Source organism: Chinchilla lanigera, unplaced genomic scaffold (genome assembly GCF_000276665.1).
Source record: "Chinchilla lanigera isolate Chin_1 unplaced genomic scaffold, ChiLan1.0 scaffold00023, whole genome shotgun sequence".
Lineage (NCBI taxonomy): Eukaryota > Metazoa > Chordata > Mammalia > Rodentia > Chinchillidae > Chinchilla > Chinchilla lanigera.
The window spans coordinates 22,939,910-22,965,175 of NW_004955424.1; the positions used below are offsets into that span (position 1 = coordinate 22,939,910).

The 25,266-nt window shown below is 41.4% G+C and overlaps 2 pseudogenes; one reads left to right on the forward strand and one right to left on the reverse strand.

Annotated features, from left to right (window-relative positions):
- The first annotated feature begins 4,480 nt into the window (after nucleotides 1-4,480).
- On the forward strand, nucleotides 4,481-5,644 carry LOC102030444 (annotated as a pseudogene).
- A 5,435-nt stretch (nucleotides 5,645-11,079) lies between these two features.
- Nucleotides 11,080-12,905, reverse strand: LOC106148565 (annotated as a pseudogene).
- Between the last annotated feature and the right edge of the window lie 12,361 nt (nucleotides 12,906-25,266).

A 25,266-nucleotide genomic window follows, 5' to 3' on the forward strand; every position in this document is an offset into this window, starting at 1 on the left:
CCGCCGCATGCGGAGGCCAAGGGAAAGGCGCGCGCGGTGCGGAGCTGAGGGCGCGGACGCAGCCGCGAGGTGACGCTGCAAGCGTGAGGAGGCCGCGCGCCGGCGCTGAGAAATCCCCCTCCCCCATGGTTCTACCGAGCGTGACTTAAAGTTCAGCAGCCGGTGGGCGGGGGCGGTGACGTCGAGAGGGCCGGCCGCCCGGCAGCACCTGGAGGCGGGCCGGCGGGGAGCTGGCCGCGGGGAGCGCGCCGGCCTCCGGCTCGAGGGACGGCCCGGGGTTTTCGAGAGGTGGTTCCCGCGCTTCCCGATTTCGCACATGCAAATCTGCGCCCCCGCGCCCGGGCGCCTCGGAGCGCGGGCGTCCCGGAGCGGCCTGGAGGGGAAGTGCGGAAGCGGCCGGCGCAGGCGTTCGCTTGTGATGCGTGTATTTGCATTCGGGGACCCCCGAAGTCCGATTTTCCCTTTTTATATCTACATTGCGAAGGCTCGGTTAACTTTACGCATTTTATATACGAAAACCTTTGAAACTCAAAAGGTCTCCCTTCGCTGTGCCAAGATTTGCCTGACACCCGCGGGGAAGCGGGAGAGCGAGTATTCGGTGCGTGCAGGGTCGGTACAGCGGTGTCCTTCATCTGCTAAGCCTTGTTCGCTCTGTCCGTGATACGCAGTTAACGGATGAATTAATCGGGGTTGGACGTTAAATAACTGGTCTTTATTTCAGAATGACACCAAAAGGGAAAAAACCTTCCTTACGCCAGGGTCGTGTGGTTCCAAAGCTCCATAATTTTTCCCCCTTCTCTTAAGTGCCCAAAATAAGTACAGTATTGGGAGTGGGGGCAATGGAGAATCAAACTGTCATGTAAATGCTCAAAACTAGAGGAACTTTGTGAAATAATTAAAAACGAATTTGCCAGTCCCCGAATATATTTTACAAAGTGTACACTGTACAAGAAATGTAACAGTTGTATTATCTAATAAGGTAAGCATTAAACCATGCTGTGGTGCACACATCGCTGGCAGTTCACTAGATTCCTAAGTAAAAGACAAAAAAAGCACCCCTTCAAACAGCCGGGAACGTACAGTCCTATGTGCTACCCATTTCTTTATCCCAAGGAAAAATAATAGAAAGCCGAGAGCCAAGGCTTGAACTCTACTGGTGTTTGTAAAGGTTTGTGCTAGGGCAAAAAAGTTTATTACTCTATAGCTAAGAAGCAGCTAGTTGTATTTTATAAAGAATAAGACATCTTTCCTCAAGGGCTTATAGTCTTTGATACTATTCACTTAACAAATATCTACTGTTTGCCCTTCTAAATTCCGTTATATACATGTTAGCTGAACACCATAGAAATCTGTCTTCAGGATTCTGTGTCCTGCATGAAAGACAGCAAGCATTGTTAGCAGGTAAGACCATTTAAAATACTATTAAAATAGTACTTTATTGTTGTAAGGAAAAAGCTTGAGGGTAGAAAGTGAGGGAGAGAGATGCACTGAGGAAGTGCCACTGCAGGTAAGTTGGCGTCCAGAGAAAGATTCAAGGGAAAGAACATTCTAGCCAGGGGAACGGCAAGCAGCAGGTCCTTGGGGTAGGGAAGAGCTTATTTGAGGAACTGGAAAAAGGCCAACTGAATGAGGTTAAAGAGGTGAGCAGGGGCCAGATCCTGAAGGACCTCGTAGGCCATGATGCAAAAGGTGGACTTTATTTTAGTTGCATGTGGGACACCCTTGGAAAGTTTTAAGCACGTAATAGATGTGTGAATACATTTTGAGATGTATTCTGGCTATTACTATATGCTAACTAGGGAAAAGAGTAAAGGCCGGTCAGTTAGGAGGCTGTCGCAGTAATCTAAATGAGAAAGGTAGTTTGGATTTGAGTTTTAGCAGAGGAGATGGTAGAAAGAGATCAGATTTAGTGGATGTTTTAGTGACAGACTTGATAAAAAAGTGAAAAAAGAAATCTTAGCAAGGAGCAGTGGTGCACACCTATAATCCTAGCACTCTGAGAGGCTGAGGCAGAAGGTTTGCAAATTTGAGCCAAGCCTGGACAGATAATAGACTATATCTCAAAAAAATGGGGGTAGGGGCAAGCATAGTGACACATGCCTGTAATCCCAGCACTTGGGAGGCAGAGGCAGGAGGATTGCCACGATTGAATTCAAAGCCAGCATGAACTATATAGCAAGACCCTGTCCCCAAAAAGTGGGGCAAGATGAACTGGGACTGGGTGTGTAGTTGAGTGCAAAGGTCCTGTGTTCAATCCCCAGGACCATCTCCGAAGAAGAGAAAGTGGTGATGAAAGCTGAATTGGAGCAGGTTAAGAAGAGACTGATGGAAATGATGAATATAAACTAATTTTTTGAAGAATGTTAAAAGAAACAAATGGGACAATAGCTGGAAGAGGATGTAGATTTGTACTAGGTTAGGGGCTGTCACTAAAAACTTCGCTCTCAGCAGGTTCATGCAAGATCCCGATCCAGTGTGGATGTGGTGGTGGCTTTCCTTCAGGAATATCCAGTGACTCAGGTGCCTTCCATATTACAGCACTTCTATGTAGCACCTTCAGGGCCACTTTGCAGAAAGAAAGAGTAGAGGATCCCAAACGAGAGATCTGTATGGACCAGGCCTAGAAGTAATTATATTACATACCCTGGACACAGACATGGAGTGCTTTCCATGGGGTTTCCATGGCAAGCCTGGAAAATTATAATTTGAGAAACATGACTTAGCTGTGTGCCCAGAGGCAAAAATGGTTCTCAGTGAGCACTGGAAGTCTCTGGCACAGGAGTCTGGGTTTATTTCTAGAGTGGCATGAAGACAGAGTTATATAAGATTGAGCTGAACTCAAAAGTCAGAGAGTGTTGGTAATGGAGGAAGAGGGTAAGTGCATGAGTAAAAAAGAGATAAAGTGGCCTCCAGAGCATGAGGTGGGGTTCGCCATACCCAGACTGGGAGAACTTCTGTTATAACGAGGAGCGCAGCGCAGAGTGGATGCGGGGAACCCGAAGGTGTGATGGGACAAAGATGAGACTCAGTTAAGCTGCTTTGTTTTCCTCAGGGGTGTTTGAAGTTAAATTCACCTGAGAGTAGAGGACAAAGAGGAATGGAAAGTTAAGGAAGAAGAGAAACTGTGGGCAAGGTCTTGAGGCCGGAACTTTAAAAGATTTAGCTGACTCTACTGAATGCCCATTTGTAACTTGTGGTCATAAAGTTAACATCAGACCACTAAACGTAGTGTTACTGTTATGGTTTTAGTCCAGGGATATCCATGGGCAATAGTATCCTGAAAAGGAAGATAAAGAACTAGTAAAATTGAAGCATGAGAATGTGTGGAAACAATGTATAATATCTCTCAACCCCCCCACACTCCCTGGGTGAGCATGTTCATGAGATTGTTTTATGGGTGGTCTGGGAACATTTGGTCTGCATCTTCCCTAGGGCTTAAGAACTACATAGCCAGTTGTCTGCTGGACACCTCCCCTGGGACACCCACAGGCATCCCAGACTTAACATACTCAACATTTCTCCTAAGTTTACTCTTCCAAGTTCTCTGTACTGATATCTATCCAGGCATAGGCTAGAAACTTGGGAGTAGCTTTGACTGTCTCACCATCCCCTATTTATTCCAAAACATCCAACATCCACATTATGCTGATTTTACCAATCAAATACAAATCTTTTGTGTGCGTGCACATATGCTGAGGATTGAACCCAGGACCTTGAGCATGCCAAACATGGTGCTGCCAATGAGCTATACCCCCAGCTGCCTTCTGTATTTTGACTGCCCTTCTCCTTGGTCAGATCTTCATTATACTTCATGTGAACTACAGGAATGGTCTCCTGTTGTGTCTATACTATTGTCCCCTTCAAAATCCATTCAAAACTAATGCTGTTTGAATCATCTATGAATGCACATCAAGCCATGCCAATTGCGTGCTTTAAAGTCATCAGTTGTTCCCATTAATCTTGGATCCAAACTCTTGCATGTGGCTCACAGACGTCTCAGTAACCTTCAAATCAATAAGAAAAAGGTAGAAAACTCAATTTTTCAAATGGGTGAAAGACTCACCTAGGTACTTTACAAAAGGAGATAGTAGAATAACTAACAACCGTTTAAAAAGGTGCACAGCCATGGTTGGCCTAGGCAGCTTGTGCTGAGTGATGCTGGGAAAACTCCAGGGTGACGTTGGTTTGGAATCAGACAAGGCCATGGAACAGATGGAGACTCTAGGAAAAGAAAATTAGTGTAAAGATCTGTTGGGTTCTTGCTGTACCCTGAGAATGAATGGTGGCGAGAATGAGGAGAAAAAGACAAGACACAAAAAGCTGGGATCAGGTGGAGGTCCTTTCTCTGCTGAGCAGAGAAGGGGAACTGCCCAAGAACAGTAAAGCGTTTATTTTATACCCCTGAGAGGTTGATTAATTTCAACCTCTCTGCCGAGCGATCAGTTAACAAGCTACAAGGGCTTGTTTACATGCTTCGAGGAGCTCCTGTGTTGGGCTGGCTTTGTCCTGCAGGTGTAATTACTTTTCAGCTTCAGCCACTCCCAACAAATAAGGGAAGTACTGATTGTTTTCCGGTAAGCAGCCCTTCAGAGATGAGAAAAATAGAAAAGAGAAGCCAAAATCTACTAAGACTGAAGAGAAGGAAAGGAAGAAACTATTTTCCCCAAAGTTACAAAAGGTTAAAAGAAAGCCAGGCCTTAATTTTCCTAAATCCAAAAAGGCAAAAAAGTAAGAGGAACCATCTCAGGAAGTCATTATTTCTCTGAAAACCAAAAGTGCAAAAAGGATTAAGAATCCCCTTGAAAATAAAGCTGTTTCTCCTAAAACTATTAAAACTGAGGAGCCTTCTCAAGAAGACATACGCAAGACATTTTGGGGTTCCTAATCTCAAAAAGATTAAAAAGAAAAAAAAAAAAACAAATGTAGAGATTTGAGAGAAAAGCCCCAAACTTAAGGATTCCCTCATTCTGAAACCAACTTGAACTCCAGTGAAGCTGCCAGGGAAGTAAGTAATGATGTGGCAGAATAGGGAATGCTTGGAACAAAAAGATGGTGTTTCTATGATTTTCCCATATCTGAAGAGAGTATTGAGCTTTCAGAGCTCTCAAGGTAACCTTCCCATTTCCTACACAAACAAGACATTTCATCATGTCTGTAGTGGGAAGGAATTAATTGTACAGGTACAGACAGCATCTGGGAAGACACTTTTTTATCATACCTTTGAGGAAATTCTGGGACAGCTGCAAGACAGGAAGAGAGGCCATGCCTGCTATGTATTAGTTCTTTCCCTACAAGGGACTTGGCAATCAAGCAGAGATTTTGGTGACATCACAAGAAACTTGGCAGTGCTTGTTTTTATGATGGAACTTCCTATGGAGGTCAAATGGAAGGAATGCAGAGTGGAATTGATAACCTTGTTGGGACACCAGGTCATATGAAACACGACATACAGAATGGCAAGCTAGATCTCACCAAACATAAGCATGTTGTGGATGAACTTGATGAGATGTTGGATACATATTTTGCTGATCAAGTAGAAGAGATTTTATGTGGCATTCAAGAAAGAGTCTGAAGACAGCCCCAAATACTGCTTTTTTCTGTAGTTTCCCCAAATTGGGTATTTAATGTTGCTAAAAACATATGAAGTTACATATGAACAGGTTCATACCTGATTGATAAAAAGCCTCAGGAAACAACAGCAGTTATGGGGATGTGATTCAAGTGTAGTGTGGTCATCAGGAATGTACTGTCATCTTTCATGAAACCAAGAAAGAAGCCCAGGAATTGTCTGTAAAGCAGGATACTCAGTCATTAGATGAAGACTTTCCACAGAAGCAAAGGGAACTCACCTTAAAAAGTTTTAGAAATGATGATTTTGGAGTTTTGATGATAATTAGGGTTGCTGCACTCCTGAGGTTGATTGGGCTATACAAAGATCTCTGCTAAAAGATGTAAATTCCTACACTCATTGTTCTGGACAGGTGGGTAGATCTTGAAGGACAAAGGTTTGTGTCTTTTTATCAGCACAAGGAAAAATTTCAGTTAGCAAAGGTGGAGCAAAAAGCAGAGATTAAATTTTAACAAACAAATGTATTCTCTGTGCAAAGGAATAATAAAAACTTGTAGCAAAGGTATCATCAAGCTTTTAAGGTCTCTGCCTTCCATTGCCATTAGCCATTTCAAGCAGTCATATGAGAAGCTGAGCCAGGCAGACCCCTAGCAACAGCCGCCCCCACCCCCCATATTTCAGGTGCGATAGCTGTTGACCAGTGCTATTTGATCAACTCACGTGTGAATTTTTAACCATGATCTTGCAGTGCTCAAGTGAAATGCCAAACAGTTATGTGTGGAAAGAATTTAAGGAGCAACTGGGTGAGGACATGGATTCCAAAGTGAAAGAAAGAAGTGGGGCATGGTGGCATTTGCCTATAATCCCAGAACTCAGGAGGCTGAGGCAGGAGGATCACCTCATAGGGTAACCCTGTCTTGAAAGAGAAAGGAAGGAAGAAAGAGAAAGAAAGAAAAGAAAGAAAAAGAAAGAGCGAGTCTTTCACAAAGGAAAGTTGAGTGTTTATTTTTATGCCTACTGCAGCAGTCACAGAAATAACAGGAGGATCTGGGTGCGGTGGCGCATGCCTGTAGTCCCAGCACTCAGGAGGCTGATGCAGGAAGATTGCCATGAGTTCAAGTACATAGGGAAGTCAAGACCAATCTGGAATACATAATAAAACTCTCAAAGAACAAACACAGAAATAGCAGGAAGAATGGCATGATTCAGGACCCTGGAAGCCCACTGTGACTGGAGCAACTGGAGAGAACAGAGCAACTGGAGCTGGAAGGACCACAGGAAGGAGCTGAGGTTTCAGGGATCTGCAGGAAGGCAGCCATAGTTTCAGGGGGACAACGGGAAAGAAACAAGCTTCAGGGAACAGTGGAGTAGAAATAGAAGCTGCAGAGGACAGCAATCAGGAGGAACCAGCTAAAGCAACATTTCAAAACAAAGGTCAGAAGCAGTGTTTCAGTAAAGAAGATGATCAGTTGTGAGAAGCAGATTTATATGGCAAGAAAGTATGGCAACATGAAACTGAATGGTACTTCCAACATCAAGTTAAAAGCATATTTTGCTTCCTTTTGACTGCTTGCACGGCCTCCATCTCTTGGAAGAGACAGGCTCCATCTAAATTATTTCATCTGATCATTCTTGTTTGTAATCTTAGTTGGGTTTTTATTTTGAAAAGGAGTATAAATTCCTTATATTTTTGTCTATAGCTTACAAAGTAAAATCAAGCATATATCTACCTGCCAGGGGTCTGCCTGGCTCAGCTTCTCATATGACTGCTTGAAATGGCTAACAGCAATGGAAGGCAGAGACCATAAAAGCTTGATGATACCTTTGCTACAAGTTTTTATTATTCCTTTGCACAGAGAATACATCTGTTTGTTAAAATTTAATTTCTGCTTTTTGCTCCACCTTTGCTAACTGAAATTTTTCCTTGTGCTGATAAAAACAGATACAAACCCTTGTCCTTCAAGATCTACCCACCTGTCCAGAACAATGAGTGTAGGAATTTACATCTTTTAGCAGAGATCTTTGTATAGCCCAATCAACCTCAGGCGTGCATATTCAGAACATATTAGTGTGTGTGTGTGTGTGTGTGTGTGTGTGCGTGTGTATATCACAATGGCTAAAATTAGGATAATATCAAGTGTTGGTGAGGATGTGGAACAGCTGAAATTCTCATTTTGGAGGACTATAATTGGGGCCACAGCCTTGGAAAATTGACACCTTTAACTAAAGCTAGAATATACAGGTGAGGATATAGCTCAGTGGCACAAGTACCTGCCTGGCAAGTGCAGCGTCCTAAGTTTATTTCAGGTACCAAAAAATAATAAAATAAAATAATAAATAAGTAAAAATATACATACCCTATGGCCCAGTGTACTACTCTTAGGTATAGGTCCAAAAGAAATAACTTCCTATGTCCAAGATTGATTAAGCTAAAATTATAATCAGTTTAAATATTCATTAACAGTAGAATGGATAAACTGGTATAGTTGTACAATGAATTTCTTCTCAATAAATGAAAAAAATACTAGTCCCACACAATAATATGTGTGACACTTGTAATGGTAAGGGAAAAAGCTATACATAAAAGAATAGATACTGTATGAATCCATTTATACAAATTAAAACCAGATAAAACTATTAATGGAAGGGAAAGTGGACTCATGAATACCTTTTAGGGGTAGCTAGTGGCTAGACTAGCCCTAACAGAATTCTGAATTGCTGGAAATGTTCTATATCTTGATTTGGGTGGTGAGTTACAAAGACTCATGTTGGCCAAATTCATTAGGCTCCTCTGAGCCCTCTACTCAGCTCAGCCCCAGCCTTGGCCTGTAACACTGATGAACCTTTTGGAGACCAAGTGCCCAAACTGCAACCCAAAATCCATTTCTTTATTGCAAAGTGCCCCCACTGCAATTAAACCTGAACACTGACCAGCCATGCAAAAGCTCAAACAAATTGTGGCTAATGAGTCGTGGCTTGTGACATCATCACTTGGTGCTGCTACTCCTTTCTAGAGTATCTGCCTGGCCCCTATGTGTGCTGTTATACCATGCTCGGCTGCTGGATGATGCTGGGATGACTTGGCTCACGTGCCCACAAGAGGATTTGCATGCCTTCTGTGGCACACATGCCACAGGTTCTCCACCACTGGCCTCTGATAGTCACAGACTCTGAGCACAAATGATTTCATCCATGCTGAACCCCACTAACAGACCCGAACAAGAGTAGCATAGTTTTTCACAGCTCAAGGCCATGTCCGTAGGGTGATGACTTCAGCTCCCTGTAGCCCTATCTAGGAATATGCAGGACTGTCCAAAGAATGTAGTTTGTTCCTGTCAACATCTGAAGACAGGGCTGTGTGAAAAGTATCAGTCTGCAAATCCAAGTTGTCTAATCACAGTGACTAACTCCTCTTACCACATTTTGTAAATTTTTGCTTTCCTGATTCTGCTTATTTTTACTCCCTGTTCTGGTATTCTCTATCTAAAATGCCCAGACATCTGTGCACAAGTCAAAGTTGAGTTCAGTTTACACTGAGCTCCCTTCCATAATGGTTAATGAACAGAAATATCTTTATTGCTTGTAACTAATATCTAGTTTGTCTATCTTTAACATGGGTGACACATATTTAAAACTTAATTGAGTTCTAGTATGCAAAGACTTGTGCACTTTTGTGTATTATCCCTCAATTTTAAAAGTTTGGAAGTTTTTGAGTACTTTTCCTCACCAGGGTCGTACAACCAGAACAACCTCGCCTCACCTTGAAGCCCAGCTCCTTCCTATCCTTAACACACATCTCTTATCTTGATTCATTACTACTAATTCTTTAAGCTTCAGCTTACAAAAAAAAAAAAAAGATTCAGCCATGAGGCCTTTACACATTACCCTGTCTAGGTAGCGTGCTCTTTCTCTGTGCAAGGTAATAAGCAGCAGATTGCTTATCATCTTGTTTACATACTGAATTACAGGTAGCTGGTTATGTGCCTGGCTTGCCTACTGAACTAAACTACTAAAACCCTTGAAAGCAGGGAATCTCTTGGTTTTTAAACTTTTTAATTTTTGGAATCTCTTGTTCTCAGTGGCTAGCACATAGCAGATGCTTAATATTAGTTGAATGAATTAATGAATGAACATTCTGACAAGAGATCAGTGCCTTTATTCATCATGGCTGTTTGGTTTATTGACCAGCCCACTATGTCTGGTCTTTTGTGTCAAGCATGTTGTACACCTTGTATTTGGATGGCTTTTCTGAGTTTATGGGGACTATAATGTTTGATTTTTTTCTGAATGTAATGTATCTTTTTGTTGTAATGTATCTTTTTAATGACAGCTTGCCTTTTGTTCTTTCAACAACAAATATTGTATGGAATATTACACTTTTTATCTCTTACTCTCACCTTTTCATATTTTTCTGGAATAATAGACCCAAAAAACATCCATTTGCTAAAATGCCATTATGGAGAAACAAACTTTTTAAAAAGGCCTGGGCTGGGAGTTTAGCTCAATGGTAAAACACTTGCTCAGCATGCATGAGGCCCTAGATTCAGTCCGCAGAACCACAAAAGCAAATGAATAAGAGAAAAAGTAAAAGAAGCACAAGGTTTAACTCCTGCCTAAAATAGTAACTATACCTGCAGAGAAGTGTAATAGCAATTATATTAAGACAAGATCCAACATTGTAGATTAATACCATGAAAGCAAGCTGGGCCACCAGATTACCAGGTTCCTTAATACTACTTAAAGTCTTAAGTTTTTGTTAAATTGTTGTTTATTTTAAAATTATAATCTAAAAATACACATGTAAAATATAAAGGGTTGGAGAAAATACACCTATAATTCTACCTTATTAATACACATACTACCTATGTGTATACATGAGTGTATGCAGATATGTTCCACCCAGTGCTTGTTCATATGCAGGTTTGATTTATTTTTCTTCCATTATTTGATCATGATGAAATATTAAAGCAGAGAAAGTGAGTCAGCTAATCCCTGCCCCTGCAGCATAAGTATCCAGGTGTAATGATTTGGAGTATATTCTCATGTGACTTTTATTGCCTGTTTTATATAGCTATAGTCCTGAATTCTATATATATACATACAATTTGGTAGTGTGTTTCTTTCTCACTTGATATTTTTCACATTTTGCCATGTTGCTACACAGATTTTATACTAATCTCTATAAGGGGCAAATTTGGCTAGAGAATAAATATCCTAGGAAACTGGGAACAGTTCCAAGGCTCATATGTCTTAATCAGTTTAGAGATTTTATATGGTCATGGAGTGGGAAAATTGAAAAAAAAGGGAAGAAATGAGCAGAAGATTGGTTTAAGTTATCGCATAAAAAGAAAGACCTATATTTAGATACCTAACACAACCAAAACTGACGACAAGCGTAACATCTAATAATAATATTTGAAGTAAGCTATCAAAATCGCTGTGCTTAGAATTATATTAAGCCTAATTTTAGATATACCAGATGAAATGTTTTCATTTTTTAAAATTATAATTTATTTTATTTAACAATCTAGGAAGTTCGCAGCCATTAGCAGTCCCAGAGCTATTTCAGGTGCAATGGGGAAATTCGGGAATCTCAGTGGAGCTGTTAGTGTGGTGAACCTTGTAGGTAAAATACTTGCAAACTTTCAAAAGCACATGTGAAGGGACCTCTCTAAAACTGACCTCATAGGTTTTGTTTTCAGCAAACTGGACCACTCAACACGGCTTTTATTGTTCCTGATGTTAGCGCATGTTCTCTTTTTACAGTACATTCCTGACCATCAGAAGATATCAGTTTGATGTACATTAGCATCAGGGCCTTCACAGCCACCGTAGGTTTTCCCCTTGCCATCCATTATGTTCTTGTATAATTCCACTTTGGTTCCACAGAAACTTTCGTAGTTTCTTGTCAGCATTGCAGCCAGATCTCTTCTGAACACCACAGGTCTTACTTTAGGGCTGCCACCTACTGCCAAGCTGCCTGCCCCTGTGGGTTCTGGGGAAGTCCAAGAAATTACTTCCGCAGGTTCACAGGGGCCTTCTTTAATGCGGGGGAGATCAGTGAAATATTTTCATTTTCACAATAAACATACACACCTTTATTTTTATTTAGTGCTTGCTTACTTCATATTCCTGTGTACATTTTGAATACATTTTTTTTTGCCTTAAATTTTTTATATGATCTCAGTCACATTATTTCTCTAAATATTTGTTGGGTGCTGTGTATATAAATGAAAATTAAACTTAAGAAATATTTGTTGAATTAAGCAATGAGTAAGTATTACCAGCTGCCAAACCCTGTGCTAAGGCTGAGGAATACAAAGGAGAAATTATGTCCTAGCCTCAAGGCTCTTACTGTCTGGTGGGGACACAGACCTGTCACTCCAATACAAGGTAACTAGTGTTGAAACAGACAGGACAGGCTGATGAACCGTTTGGTCTTTTCTCGTGCGTTGCTGAGCCCAGAAGAGCACACTTTCTGTCCAATATTCTGTGACACTTTCTCACCTAGGCCTCAGAAATAACTGTGCTCAAAGGCTGGGAGAGTCCACCTTGCATACAGTTCTTGGATATCATGGCTCTGACTTTTTCCTCACTGTGGCTGCAGAACGTGAAGCTGATGGTAGCCACAGATGCTATCATGTCTCCTCCGATGTTCTTGGTTTCTTGTCTCTTGTACAAAAGCTCTTTCATGTGTCTGTAACCACAAAGCAAAATTCTCCATACATTAACAAATGCTGGAGGAAAGGGGAAATTATAATGGCATTTATCTACATTTTCCCAGGATCAAACCCTACGGAGAACACCCTGATAATCCATGACAGAAAGCACATCCTCTCAGAAACATGGAGCATGGATTAGAAGTGCAAGCCAAGAGGCAGGGTATCTACTAGAGGGTAATAATGGAGGGGAGAGAAGACTGAGTTGCTTGAATTAGGTGTTTTGAGGAAGAGATATTTGGGAGACAAGGAAAAGAGAACTTCTAGATTTCTTGTTTGCACAGTTGTATTCAGTGATACGGAAGCTCTAGAAGAAAGAAATGTCTCGTTTTGTATTAGAGTAAATCCAGATATTGGAAAGCCCATTGACTATCATTCTTCCTCCACTTCCACTTTTCTGACAGAACCTCAGTTGTTGTATGGGTATGCTGTCCTGCTACAAACACTATGTACTTCTCTAAAACAATCATCCTAATCCCATCCTTAAGCCAAAGAGTGGCTTAGGGATGGACAAGGGATACAATTCTGGTCAATATATCATGAGGGGAAATTTGCTGTAGAGCTTCTGGGATAGGTTTTGGGAAAACTGGCTATCCACAAGGAGAAGATTTAATCTAGACCCATATCTCTCATCACGCACTAAAATAAAATCAAAATAAATCAGACAGCCAAATGTTAGAGCAGAAAAACTTAACTTGTTGGAAAACAATATAGGTAAAACTCTAGAAGTCATAGGCATAGGCAAGAATATTCTGAAAAGAATCCTAGTTGCATAGAAAGTATAATAGTGTAAAGAATCAACAAATGGGATCATACCAAAGATAGATAATAGGAAGTAGGGATATAGATCTTTTCACAGGGGAAGGGATCGAGAAATGAAGGGAAAGGAGGGGGAGAAGGGAAAGGGGAAGTAAAAAAGGAATTCAAGTCTGTTATGTACATGTACAAACTCCATATGAGGAATACAGCAAACATGTACAAAAAGGAAAGGGATCAAGAGATGGATAAAGGGGAGAGGGAGAGTGGGAAGGGGGTTCATAAAAGGAATTTAGATGCATTATGTACCTGTTCATGCAGAAAAGTAAAAGGAATTGAGATGTATTATGTATACGTACATTCTTCCATAAGGAATATAAACATGTACCACAAACATGTACTAATAAAGAAAATGATCTGAAGAGGAAAAAAAGTACTCCTTTATGATTTAAGCTAGGTGAGTTTCCTGTTATTTGCAACCCAAAATAATTTAAGAGATACGGATCTACCCCAAAAGAGAAACTGCTAGCCAAGTCTAATCACCCAGAAATAAGACTTTTGGGGCTGAGTCCTCTGTGGGCCAACAAATATCCCAGAGCATTTCACAATGAGCAGGCAAAATGACTGAGAGATGAACACCTGGAAAGTGGTCTCCACTAATATATGTATTTCTTTAAACTGGTCATTCAATCCTATCACTATTAAGACATAGAATTTTAATTTTCACTTTTTGTATTATACTTAAGAGTACTGTGTGCCTACTCTTGCTCAAGACAGCTGGAAGATTCAGAAATGAAACACAGTGCCCAGGTCATGATGGAAGTTTGATGAAGCCTTTTGACAAGAGTGCAGGAAGTAAAAGTCAACCAAACGGGAAGTAGACAGAGTAGAACAGAGCAGCCAGAAATATTTGGGCCTAATGCAAGATTGTGTATTTCTAGAACACAGAAAATACCAAAAAAAAAAAAAATCAGAACTGAAATCTTTAACTTTTAAACATTAAAAGAGGGCCATAGCGGGGTGGGAAAGCAAACAAAGAAGTAATGGGCAGGGAAAAATGTCTGCAACCAGAGTAATTCTTGCACTGACCAAAAAGTGTTGTCTGTATAGGTGGTGGCAGTTTTAAAACATTTCTGCAGCCAGACGTGGTGGCACACACCTGTAATCCCAGCACTTGGGAGGCTGAGGTAGGAGGATCATTGCAAGTTCGAAGTCAGCCTGTGCTACAAAGTGAGGTCAAGGCCAGCCTGAGCTGCATAGTGAGACCCTGTCTCAAAAAGACCAAAAAAAAAAAAAAAAAAAAAAAAAAATCTGCAAATTCCTCCACCATCTTCTCATGAAGACATGAATTATGTAGCACCTCCCTTTGCATCTGGGCCAAACCATGCTGACTGGTTAACCGGAAAAATATGGCAGAATTGACCATGTGGCTTTTCAGGCTAGGTCATAAAAGGTGGTACAGATTTTTCCTCATTTTCTGGATCCTGCATTTAAACCTTGATCCACTACATAAGAAGCTTTACTACCCCAAGACCACCATGCTGAAGAAAGCACAGCTAACCTTTGTAGGTAGACCACATGCAGAGGCTGTCACATGGAGAAAAGGTTCCCAGCCATTCTAAGCTCTCCCAGTGCTTGCTTTCCTATCTGCTGCCTCTGTCTGACTGCAGCTACATGAGTGACCCTAACCCAGAACCATCCACTGGAGCTCTTCCTGAATTCCTGACCCACAGAAACCAAGAGAGATTATAAGGGGATTATTGCTTTAAGCCAGTAAGCTTTGGGGTGGGTTAGTAAGTAGCAATAGAAACTAGCACATTAGATGAGGTGACCTAAATGCTATGGTTTTTTAATAAGTAGGGAAAGAACCCAAGAGCCCATTAGAAGTCATTACTGTATAACTAATTACTATGACAAGCAAGGTGAAGTGATTTTTAGTCAGAGGACCTATCATCAATAAAAATAATTAACTGGTGAAAACAAGCAAATTTTTAAAAAATCTTGATTATAAAAGAATGTTAAAGTAAAAATATTCTGAAAACTTTAAATATCTCTTAAGGACAATTTGTATAAATTTCTTTTTACTACCTTTTCTTCCTAGTCCCTATTACCAAGAAACTATGACAGATATTTGGACTGATTCCTGATGTGTAACAACTCAGCAAATGAAGGTTAGTATAGTATGCCTGTGAACTGGGTACTTATGATTTTCAATCATTTAATATTTCTGAAAGGGAAACATTGCAAGTTGAGCCACATCTGTGAGATAAGATGGATGTCAGAGGAGCCAAAGCCTCGTAAGTCTCACACTGTAGTACTAACTCTTTTTCAAAGTATTAAAAGGCCAGATGTGGTGGTGGGCACCTGTAATCCCAGAACTTGGGAAGCTGAAACAGGAGGATCACTGCAAGTTTGAGGCCAGCTGGCCTACATAGAGAGTTCAAGGCCAGCCTGAACTACATAGTGAGACTCTGTCTCAAAAAAAGGTCAAAAAATAAAGTATTGAAAGAACATTTAAAAAAATTAAAATGATGCAAAAACATCTGCTTAACACATAAAATGTTCAGAAAAGGTAACTCCATGAAGACAGAAAGTGGATTTGCAGTTGCCCGGGGCTGGAGGGACACAAAGACTGACTCCTGATGAGTACACTGAGTATAGGGTATCTTTATGGACTACTTGAACATATTATAAAGTTGATTGTCATGACGGTTTCAAAACTGAGTAAACAGGTTAAGCATCCTTAGTCCAAACATTTGAAACCCAAAATGGTCCTAAATTTGAAGCTGTTTGAGTACCAAGATGTTACAAGTGAGAATTCCACACATGACCTTGTGGGATAGGGCACGCTCAAGAAACAGGTGAAGTAAAAAGGCTACAAAATTACCTGCAGGCTATGTTTATAATGTATATATGAAACAAATGAATTTCATGTTTAGACCTAGGTTCCATCTCCAAGATAACTCATTACATATATACAAATGTTTTTAAAAATCCAAAATCCAAAACACTTGATCACAAGATTTCCAGATAGGAATATGAAACCAAGTCGGGTGTGATGGCATGCGCCTGTGATCCCAGCACTTGGGAGGCTGAGGCAGGAGGATCATTGCGAGTTTGAGGCCAGCCTGGGCTATAAAGTGGATTCAGGGCCAGCTTGAATTGCATAATGAGACCCTGTCTCAAAAAAACAAGGAAAAAAGAAAAAAGAAGAGGAAAAATATGAAACCTGCATTAAAAACCATTGAGTAGCCTGTAATCCCAGCACATGGGAGGCTGAGGCAGTTTGAGACCAGCGTGGGCTACATGGTGAGTTCAAGGCCAGTCTGAACTACATAGTGAGACACTGGCTCAAAAGAAAAAGAAAGAAAAAAAAAGAGAAAGAAAAAAGGAAGGAAGGAAATAAAAATAAAAACCACTGAGTAGTACTCTTTAAATGGGTAAATTGTAAGGAATATTGCTACTATATCATACACCCACTAAAGCTCTCATAAAAGAAGTGACATGAGAAAAAAATTATATAAGATGAAAACATAAAAATCAAACCTTTATCATAATTAAAATGTGTTCACTAATAACTTAGAAATGGCCTGATTAAATGAAAAGGCCAAAGTAGAGTTCAGCAAAACTTTTCTTTTAATAGGCCAGATACAAAATATTCAGGGCTTTGCAGGCCACGTGGTAGAATTGTAGACATTATAAACATAGTCATATGAAAAGAAAGAACATATTTTTGCTATAAATATGAAATTAAAAATATAATTGAGTTGATGAAATTAAAAATATAATAATTGAGTCTAGTTTATTGTAATACTGGTCTTCTAATAAGAAGAATGGAATTCTTTCAGGAAGATAACATTTTGTTTAATGGAAGGTCAAAGTTAGCATTTCCTGTCATCAAATTGATGGTAAATGTCCTTCTCAAAAAAAAAAAATTTTTGCTCATGAGTCAAAAACAAGCTGTATTTGGCCTGTGGGCCATAGTACTCTAGAATAAGTTCATAGAGTTTGATGTATTAATTCCTATAGGGATTCAATAACAAAGTAACTCACATTGAGTTGCTTAAAACAACAGATGCACATTTTCTTACAGTTCCGGAGGTTAGAGATCTGCAGTCAAGGTGGTGGCAGGGCCATGTGCCTCCTAAGGCTCTGGGGAGGGTCCTTCCTGTCCTTGTTCAGGGTTTGGTAGTTGCAGGTGTTCCTTGGCTCATGGTAGCACAGTTCAGATCTCTGCCTCTGTCTTCATATGGCCATTTCTCTTCTGAATCTATAGGTTACATCTCCATGTCTTATAAGTATACTACTAGTTATATGCTACTTCAGTCTGATCACATCTTAACTAATTATGTCTGCAACTAATTATATCAGCTATTTCCAAATAAAGTCACATTCATAGGTACTAGGGGTTAGGCCTTGAATATATCTTTTGAAGGGATTGCAGTTCAACCCACAATACCAATAGGTGGGGAGAGAGCGCTGGAAGATCCTTAGCCCAAAGGTGTCAGTCATCCTTAATATATACTTTTATCATCAAAAAGGTGATGCTATTCATGATCACTGAATTAGCTTAGTTCTTTTTTTTTGAGACAGGGTCTCACTAGGCAGTTCAGGCTGGCCTTGAACTCAGCATGTAGCCCAGGTTGGCCTCAAACTCAAGTCTATACTCCTGCCTCAGCCTCCTGAGTGCTAGGATTACAGGTGTGCGCCACCACATCTGACCACATTAGTTTAGTTCTTATTTTAGGGAGTACCTACTACCCTGGAGCAGATAGAGAGCTCTACCCTTCATGATGGCCATGCTTCCAAACACTTGGAGACTTGTTTTTTTGTTTTAAGGCCCTCAGATGTTAGGTGCTTTCATTTGAAAATGTGTCACTCACTATAAGGGAAAAAGGGCTGGAAATACATTCTGTCCTAGCATGAATGTTTCTTAGCCATTTTAGACTTCCTGGAAGCTTCATAATACATCTGAGATTCTACAAAATGGGCTAATTTTTGTTGACTTAGTTCCTTCTTTAAAACCATGAAATGTGAACAGATTCTAACAACAACCAACCAGCACCACCACAAACGCACCATTTGAAAACTATTCCTGGTTGTGCCTTCAGAGTCCAGGACACCTCAGCACAGTTTGGGGTTTTAAAGAGTTTGGAATGCTCTACAAGGGCAGCCAAAAACATAAGGCCAAGCCTAGAGCTTACCTTTGGTGAGAGACTGGGCAAACTCCTGAAGCAGAGATGCTGTGACCTGCCAGGCAGTTGTATATGTGTATTTCCCAGTGGTCTTGGACAGTGGGGGCCGTGGAGTTGCCTCAAGAGCATCTTTTTTTATCACTTCCTCTTTAACTGAGCAATTTCTTGTATTCAAAGAAGTGCATTGTATTATAGAATCAAAATGTTCACACTGGAGGAAGCCTCACTTCATTTCCTCTTATTTAACAGGTGAAGAAGCCTGTTCAAAGTGGTAAAATAATTGAACAAAGATGATTCATTTATTTGACTGATTTAGATTGAACAAGCTCCACACACCAGGCTGAGTGCTGGGCCCTAGAGGTGAACAGGGTGGATGTGGTTCCTGTCCCGTCAGGAGCTTCAAGTCTAGTGGAGGAGGCAGAAAATGAGCAAAAGCTTGGACAGTGTCTGTAACAAATGTTCTGAAGGCAAGTGCAGGGGCTGTACATTCCCAGTGCAGGGAAGGAGACCGGAAAGGCTGGGTTGGGGCTTTGGGGGCTGAAGAATACTCTGGGTGATGAATTTGCAGGTCCAGTGGCCTGAGGTGGGGCAGAGCAAAGTATATTCAAGGAACAGAGAGGTCAGTGTGTTTGGAGCACTGTGGGTGGAGATAACTTAACTCTTGACAAAATAGGAAGGGGAAGACGGGGCCAGCTCTTGCACAGTGTTTTAAAATATGGTGAGTATTTAAACTTTATCCTAAGAACATGGAAGAGCCTTAAAAGCTTCTGTGCAGAGGAGTGTTATGATCAAATTTGATTTTAAAATATGAAAAAATCCTTGCACGTTGAGTGACAAGTGGAATGAGGCCATATATCTGAAAGTTATTACGATTGCTAAGGAAAGAATTAATAGTAGCTTGTATAAAGCTGTACCCATGGTGATGGAGAGACGTGAATAGATCAATGATCTGTTCACAGGTAGAATCTGTGGTATTTGAAAGTTTAGCAGGGCCTGGTGGGCCACACTTGTAACCCCAGGACTAGGGAGGCTGAGGCAGGAAGATTGCCACAAATTCAAGGCCAGCCTGAACTACATAGCAAGACCCTGTCCCAACAAAACCCAAAACATAAAATTATGTATAAAAAGATGAAGAAGATGGTGTCAGGAATGACTTTCAGTTTTCTGGCAGGGGCAACTAGGTAGAAAGTGGTACCGTGGAATGAAATATAGAATACTGGAAGATCCCCAGGTTTAGGGGAGGAAGAGGAAGATCGTAAATTTGATGTGGGAGTGCTCCATCAGAGCAGTTGGTGAAATAGCAAGACAGTTGTTTCACTGGAGATACAGATTTGACAGTGCTTGTTGGGATTCAAAGGTACATGTGAATAATGCCCCCTACTTTCTGAGTTCAGAGTCAACTGAGATACAGTTATTAATCTTGGGGCTCAGAATCCCACCTTCTTTCTGGGGTGAGTCAGATTGTAGAAGAAAGCTTTGATCTGTAGACAAGTTGGGCTTTTTAATATCTTTCCCCTGAATGTCACCTATTAGCTCCCATCTGCAGACCTCCTTCCCTATTGCAGAGCAGAGCTCGGCCCCGTAACAGTGCATCATGTAGGAGAGAGGACTGGGTGAGTGCTACAGGGGCAGTGGTTCAGAGATGGGAGGAGAGGCATGCAGGTTGTCACTGAGTCAGCCCTCTGGGAAGGAGAAGCTTTCCAGTAGGAAGCAGAGGGTGCACTCACAGCTGTAATTGAAGAGTTTAGCAGAGACATAATTGGCAGAGGTGTGGGCAAGGTTAAATGACAAGGGATGCAGGCGCTTCCAGGAACTAGTACTGGTAAGGGCTAGAAGGGACAAGGGAAGGGAGCTGTTACCAGAACTGTGTCCAAGACAGAGGCGGAGGAAAGAAGCCAGTGCCCTCAGTGGCCGGGGTGGACAGGGTGGAGTTTCGGTAGAGAAGTACCTCGCCTGCTTGCTCTTCCCACCTCTGAACTTCCTCCAGTGACCAAACCCTCCAGAAGCCAGAGGACTGTACTGACCAGGGAGTGCAGTCTGCAGCAGTCACTGAGCCCAGGGACAGAGTGGGCCGGGAAGTGGGGAGTCAGGGCAAGAGAAAACAACCAGCGTGGGCGGGGGCTGAAGAGAGGACAAGATGTCTTACTCTGCTGTCTCAACAGCAACTGTCCCTGAGTTGAGGACTCGAACCGTGCTGCTGCCCTGCTCCAGCCTTTGTGAAGCTGCCCTCCACCTGTGTCCCCATACCCTCCTCTTTCTCTGAGAGCCTCCTTTAAGTGCTGATGGGTAGGTGAGCCTTTGCTCCAAGAAGGCTCTGAAATGGGAGCAAAACAATTCTTGTATTAAGTTACTAGTGCTTGTTCCACCCCAGAACACACTACTATCCTATTTCCTCATCTCCTATTTCCTCAGCTGTATTGTCCAACCTGCTCACCAGAACATATGCAATGGGATCAGAGGATAATGGAAACATACAGCAGTATTATGTTTGACAGTGACACAATGTCAATCAAATAGTAATGTCCCAAATAACCTTCCATTGCAACATGTCAGTGACTCTAAGATGGAAATTTTTTCCTCTTCACACCTTAACCTTTCTGAAATTGGGACTCATTCTTATTATAGTCTCATCACCCAGGCTACACTTATGAGGAGTTGTCAGAGCCTGTGCGTGTACATCGGAACTTGCACAGCTGTAGCAGTAGCACAGAAGAAGGCCCTGTAACAGACCAGGACACTGCGTTGTAAGATGCTCAGTCATTGGTGCTCTTGGTAACACAGAGGGTGACACTGAGACACACACAGGCCCTCCTGAGTTAGAAGTGGCTTGGTCATAGAGACGGATTAGTGGCTGCATGCACTGCATGAATAGGAGCAGCAGAGAAGGAGCTGGCTTCGAGTGGGTACATGGTCTGTTGGGGAGGGCAGCAGAAATTATTCTGTAACAGGTAGTGGTTCACTTGCACAGCTTTGCGAACACTTAAAAAACTGAATCATTGACTTTCAAAGGATGAATGTTATGGTATGTGGATTACTTTTCAAGTTTTAAAAAGTGATTAAGAACCTGGAGGGAAGCTGGGGGATGGGCACACGGGAAATCTGTGCTATTTGGTTTCAAAACAAGCTTTGAAATACTTTTGGAATGCTATCAGAACTTGAGAAATGAAAATCTATGTTCAAAATATCTTACAGAGTGTGCATTATCTGGTTGAGGGAGGTGATATTCAGTAACAGCTCTTTTCCAACTTTGAAAACAAAAATGATTTATAATATTTGGATTTTTGAATATAAAGAGCTACTAAGAATATTTTATGTTGTTTTGCTGATATTTCCCCTTTTATGTGTACAGAAAGGCAACCTATGATTAAAAGTCTGTAGCTAAGTAAGTCTAAAAGATTTTGTTAACTAAGCATAAAGCAAACATTTTAAGTGGCAGAAAAGCATTTTGTTGATAATTAGTAGGTGTTTTTTCCCCTTCTTGGTAGTATGTTAGATGTTATAAAGTACAGTATTTCATTCCCAAGGAGCTAATCTCCACACCTGCTCTTCTTGCTTTTCAAGGTAAAGGCCACAGACATTAAGGTCCACAATTATTTTTTTTACCACAATTATCTCTTGCACAAACTCTCATCTTGTTTAGCCTGAGTCCAGGGGCCTGAAGAAAATGGTCCTTCAGTGGCTAACGCTAAATTCTCCTGTGTATTCTACTTTTAGAGCCCAGAGTGTCAGTAGGACATAGAAGGTTATCCTGATCTATGGCCCACGCCCAAGAAACTTAAAAAACATGAGCTCTGGTCCCTACAAATGTTAAACCATTTAAATCAGTCCTGATTCTAGGTTGTCAGCCACCGGAACTGGCACTGCTCAGGTAACAAAGAAGGAATTTATCCAAAGGCCATTGGATAGTGGGGAGAATGACAGGGAAGCCTGGAAAACCTGATTCCAAATGGTGTGACTGATGGGTGCTGTTGCTGGTGAGCTGTGGGCCTTTTCTCTGGGAGAGCCTCTGTTGGGCCTCGTCTGTGCCTAGCTGGCCCCCGACTCTGAGTCTAGAGGTAGGTGCATTTAACTGGCTGACACTTGGCCACACGATTGCAGGGGAATATGGAGAGAAGAGCACCGTTTTCTGCTTCTACAGAAGGAGATAACACTGTTTCCCACCAAGACTCTGAAGGAAGGGGAAGAGGTTGAGTTGGTGGACAGCCAAGATACCTGTGAATGTCCACTTCACCCATCAGAATAAAGCCCCTGGACTCCCAGAATACATGCACAGTACCGGCACTAGCTAATGGCCCTAGCAGAGGTCATTTTCCCTTTTTTAAAATGTTTGTCTGTCTCCTCTCCACAGAGAAATATTTAAAAAAAGGGGAAATCTATCATAGATAGCAGCCTTGTCTTAATGCCTCTTGGTTCATGGCCGGTTTTCCATAGTTCTCAATCTGTGTACCTCACACTGTTGGGAGAGGTATTCCACTAAGAGGTCAGTAATGGCCTACATTTACCATATCACAGTTGGAAACTGAAAACTCTTTAGACTCTTGCAAAATTTAAAAATTTTCAATGATTCTCTAGAACATACTCTAGACTCCTTGCTTCTCTATTCTGTATGTTTAAAATCACTTAATTTCTATCTCCTGTGTTTTTGCCTGTTTCTGTTGCTATAACTAGAAAATTTATAAAGAAGAGAAATTTATTTCTTACAGTTTTGATGACTGGAAAGTCTAAAATCAAGAGCCTTCTCACCTGTGGGGACTCTTTGCAAAGTTGCAAGGTGGCCCAGGATATCATGTGTCAAGGGAGAACAAGCTTGTCAGGAAGAGCCTACTTTATAATAATGCCATTCCTGTGATAACTCATTAATCTTCTCACCTGTAAATACCAATTACCACCCAAATGTCCCACTTTTCAGATACCATTAATGTGTGACTTTGGGGTTAAATTTCCAACACATTAAAATATATTCCAGCCATAACATCCTATGTCCCTGACAAGCTAAGGACACAGGCCATGTCCTCTTATAAGCAACCACTGTAAATTCTGTGCTGGTAAACTGGCTTTCTGGAGAGTGCAGGGTTAAGCCATGATTTGTAGAATTTCCAGTGTTCTTGGTGTAAAGTCCTCCCATGGTGGAAGCTTTCAAGCTGCTGAAGTTGTGACTTAGAAAAATCACTGAATATTTATCACCCCTTCTGAGCCCCTGTAATCATTGTTGCTTGCCTAGATTTTCTTTGGCCTATGATAACTCTCCTGAAGCAATTTTCTCTTGTTTAATCTTAAGAATCTCTAACAATAGATTTGCTATTACTGTTCCTTGAGGACAGAGATCTCTCTTTGTTGATGGTTGTACTCCCGTGCCTGGAGCACTCCCTGCAGATGGGACACTCTTTGTACCTGTCTGTGATGGTGGGGGTTCTAAGGCTCTTCCTTTGGGTCCAGGGAAGATAAATATCCACCCTGTGCAGATCCACAGGCCACTACCTTCCTTTTCTTTCTTTCTTTCTTCCTTTTTTTTTGCTATTGAAGTTGTGTCACAGGCAACAGAAACTTTCCTTATGTCTGTCTTTTTCAGCAAAGTGGAACATGCCTCTGATCGCCAATTTGCCTCAGTCCCATGTCTCTTGTTAGGAAGACTCAGCCAGGTTCTCAACATTTTACCTTGCTTCTTCAGAGTATCGTTTCCTTCCTCATCACATGTCAGCCGGTACTGCTTGGTGTACTGACTAGTGTTTTCCTTTTTATTTCCCTTTGCGTTTGAGTCAAGATGATTGGTTTCATGATAGACCCCTTATATTCTGTCTTGTTGGGTCCACCACAGTGAGTGATGTACTTTGTGAGTCTGCTTAAATCATAGCTGTTGAAATTCATCTTGTTCTCCATTATCTTTCCTGGACGGTGTTGCTCTGTTGGGCCAAAATCTAATCAGGCCTGGAAATCTACCACTGTTCTGCCTGGTCACCTGCAGCTCATTTCACCTTCTGTGTCTTCCCCGAAAATCTCCCAGGTATGCGCCCTCAAGGTATATGCCATGCCTACAATCCATGTGTAATGATGGAACCACCTAGAAGATTGCTGATAAATGCTGTAAGTGTTCTCTGCATGTATTTCCATACCTCTCCCTTCAAATCTGGTCATAGCTGTGTAATACCTGCTACAAGTGTGCATTAATCTTTAGAGGGTGATTCCCCAATTAAATTTATTGTTGACTCCATAGCTGACCTTTTAGGAGGGTACTTCTCAAGAGCTTCCTGGAACTGCACTCCCTGGTTGAAGGTGGTGAGGATGTGGCAATTAGTCTAGTCTGTTCTGTGAATCTCTCTTCCATTAGAGTTCTTTGGACCCCAATCAGCCAAAAAACAAAAGGGTGTCTAATATCTTCTTTGAGAGTGGTCAAGTCCAAGCACAACTCCTTTCTTATTTCATACTAGACTAGCCTGACCTATATGATCAAAACCTCTTCCTTGGGGATGGGGCTAAGTGGTAAGTGGTAGAACCTTTGCTTAGCATGTAAGAGTCCCTAGGTTTGATCCTCTGCATGAAAACAAAACACCAAACTAACCAACCAAACAAACCAACAATAATTCTTCCCTCGGGAAACTTTCTCTCTCCCTAGTAGTAGTGGTGAAACCCAGGGCAGGTAATCAGAATGGACACTGTCTGCAAACAACTAAGGTGTGTTCCCGACTGAATCACATTGTCCTTCCCAGCTCTGTTATCAGCCCGGCTTCTTTATTTTACTCTTTTCAACTGTTCTCATTCTAACTCCAAGCTCAAAAATTTTAAACCAATCCAGCTTTTCCTTGACTCCTAGATACAGTATTCTCCGGGCACTGGCCTTTTCCTATCCTTCTTAGTCTTTCATTTTGCTAATATTTTTATTTTGGCCCCCAAATGACCTACCTCATACAAAATAAGAATCCTTTTTCATTGATAAAAATCTACCACCCTCCATGGCTGAGCCTCCAAATCTGAGTCTCTGATCAAACCATGGCTAGGCTTGAGTAATATATTTAGAGAGGATTTTGATCAG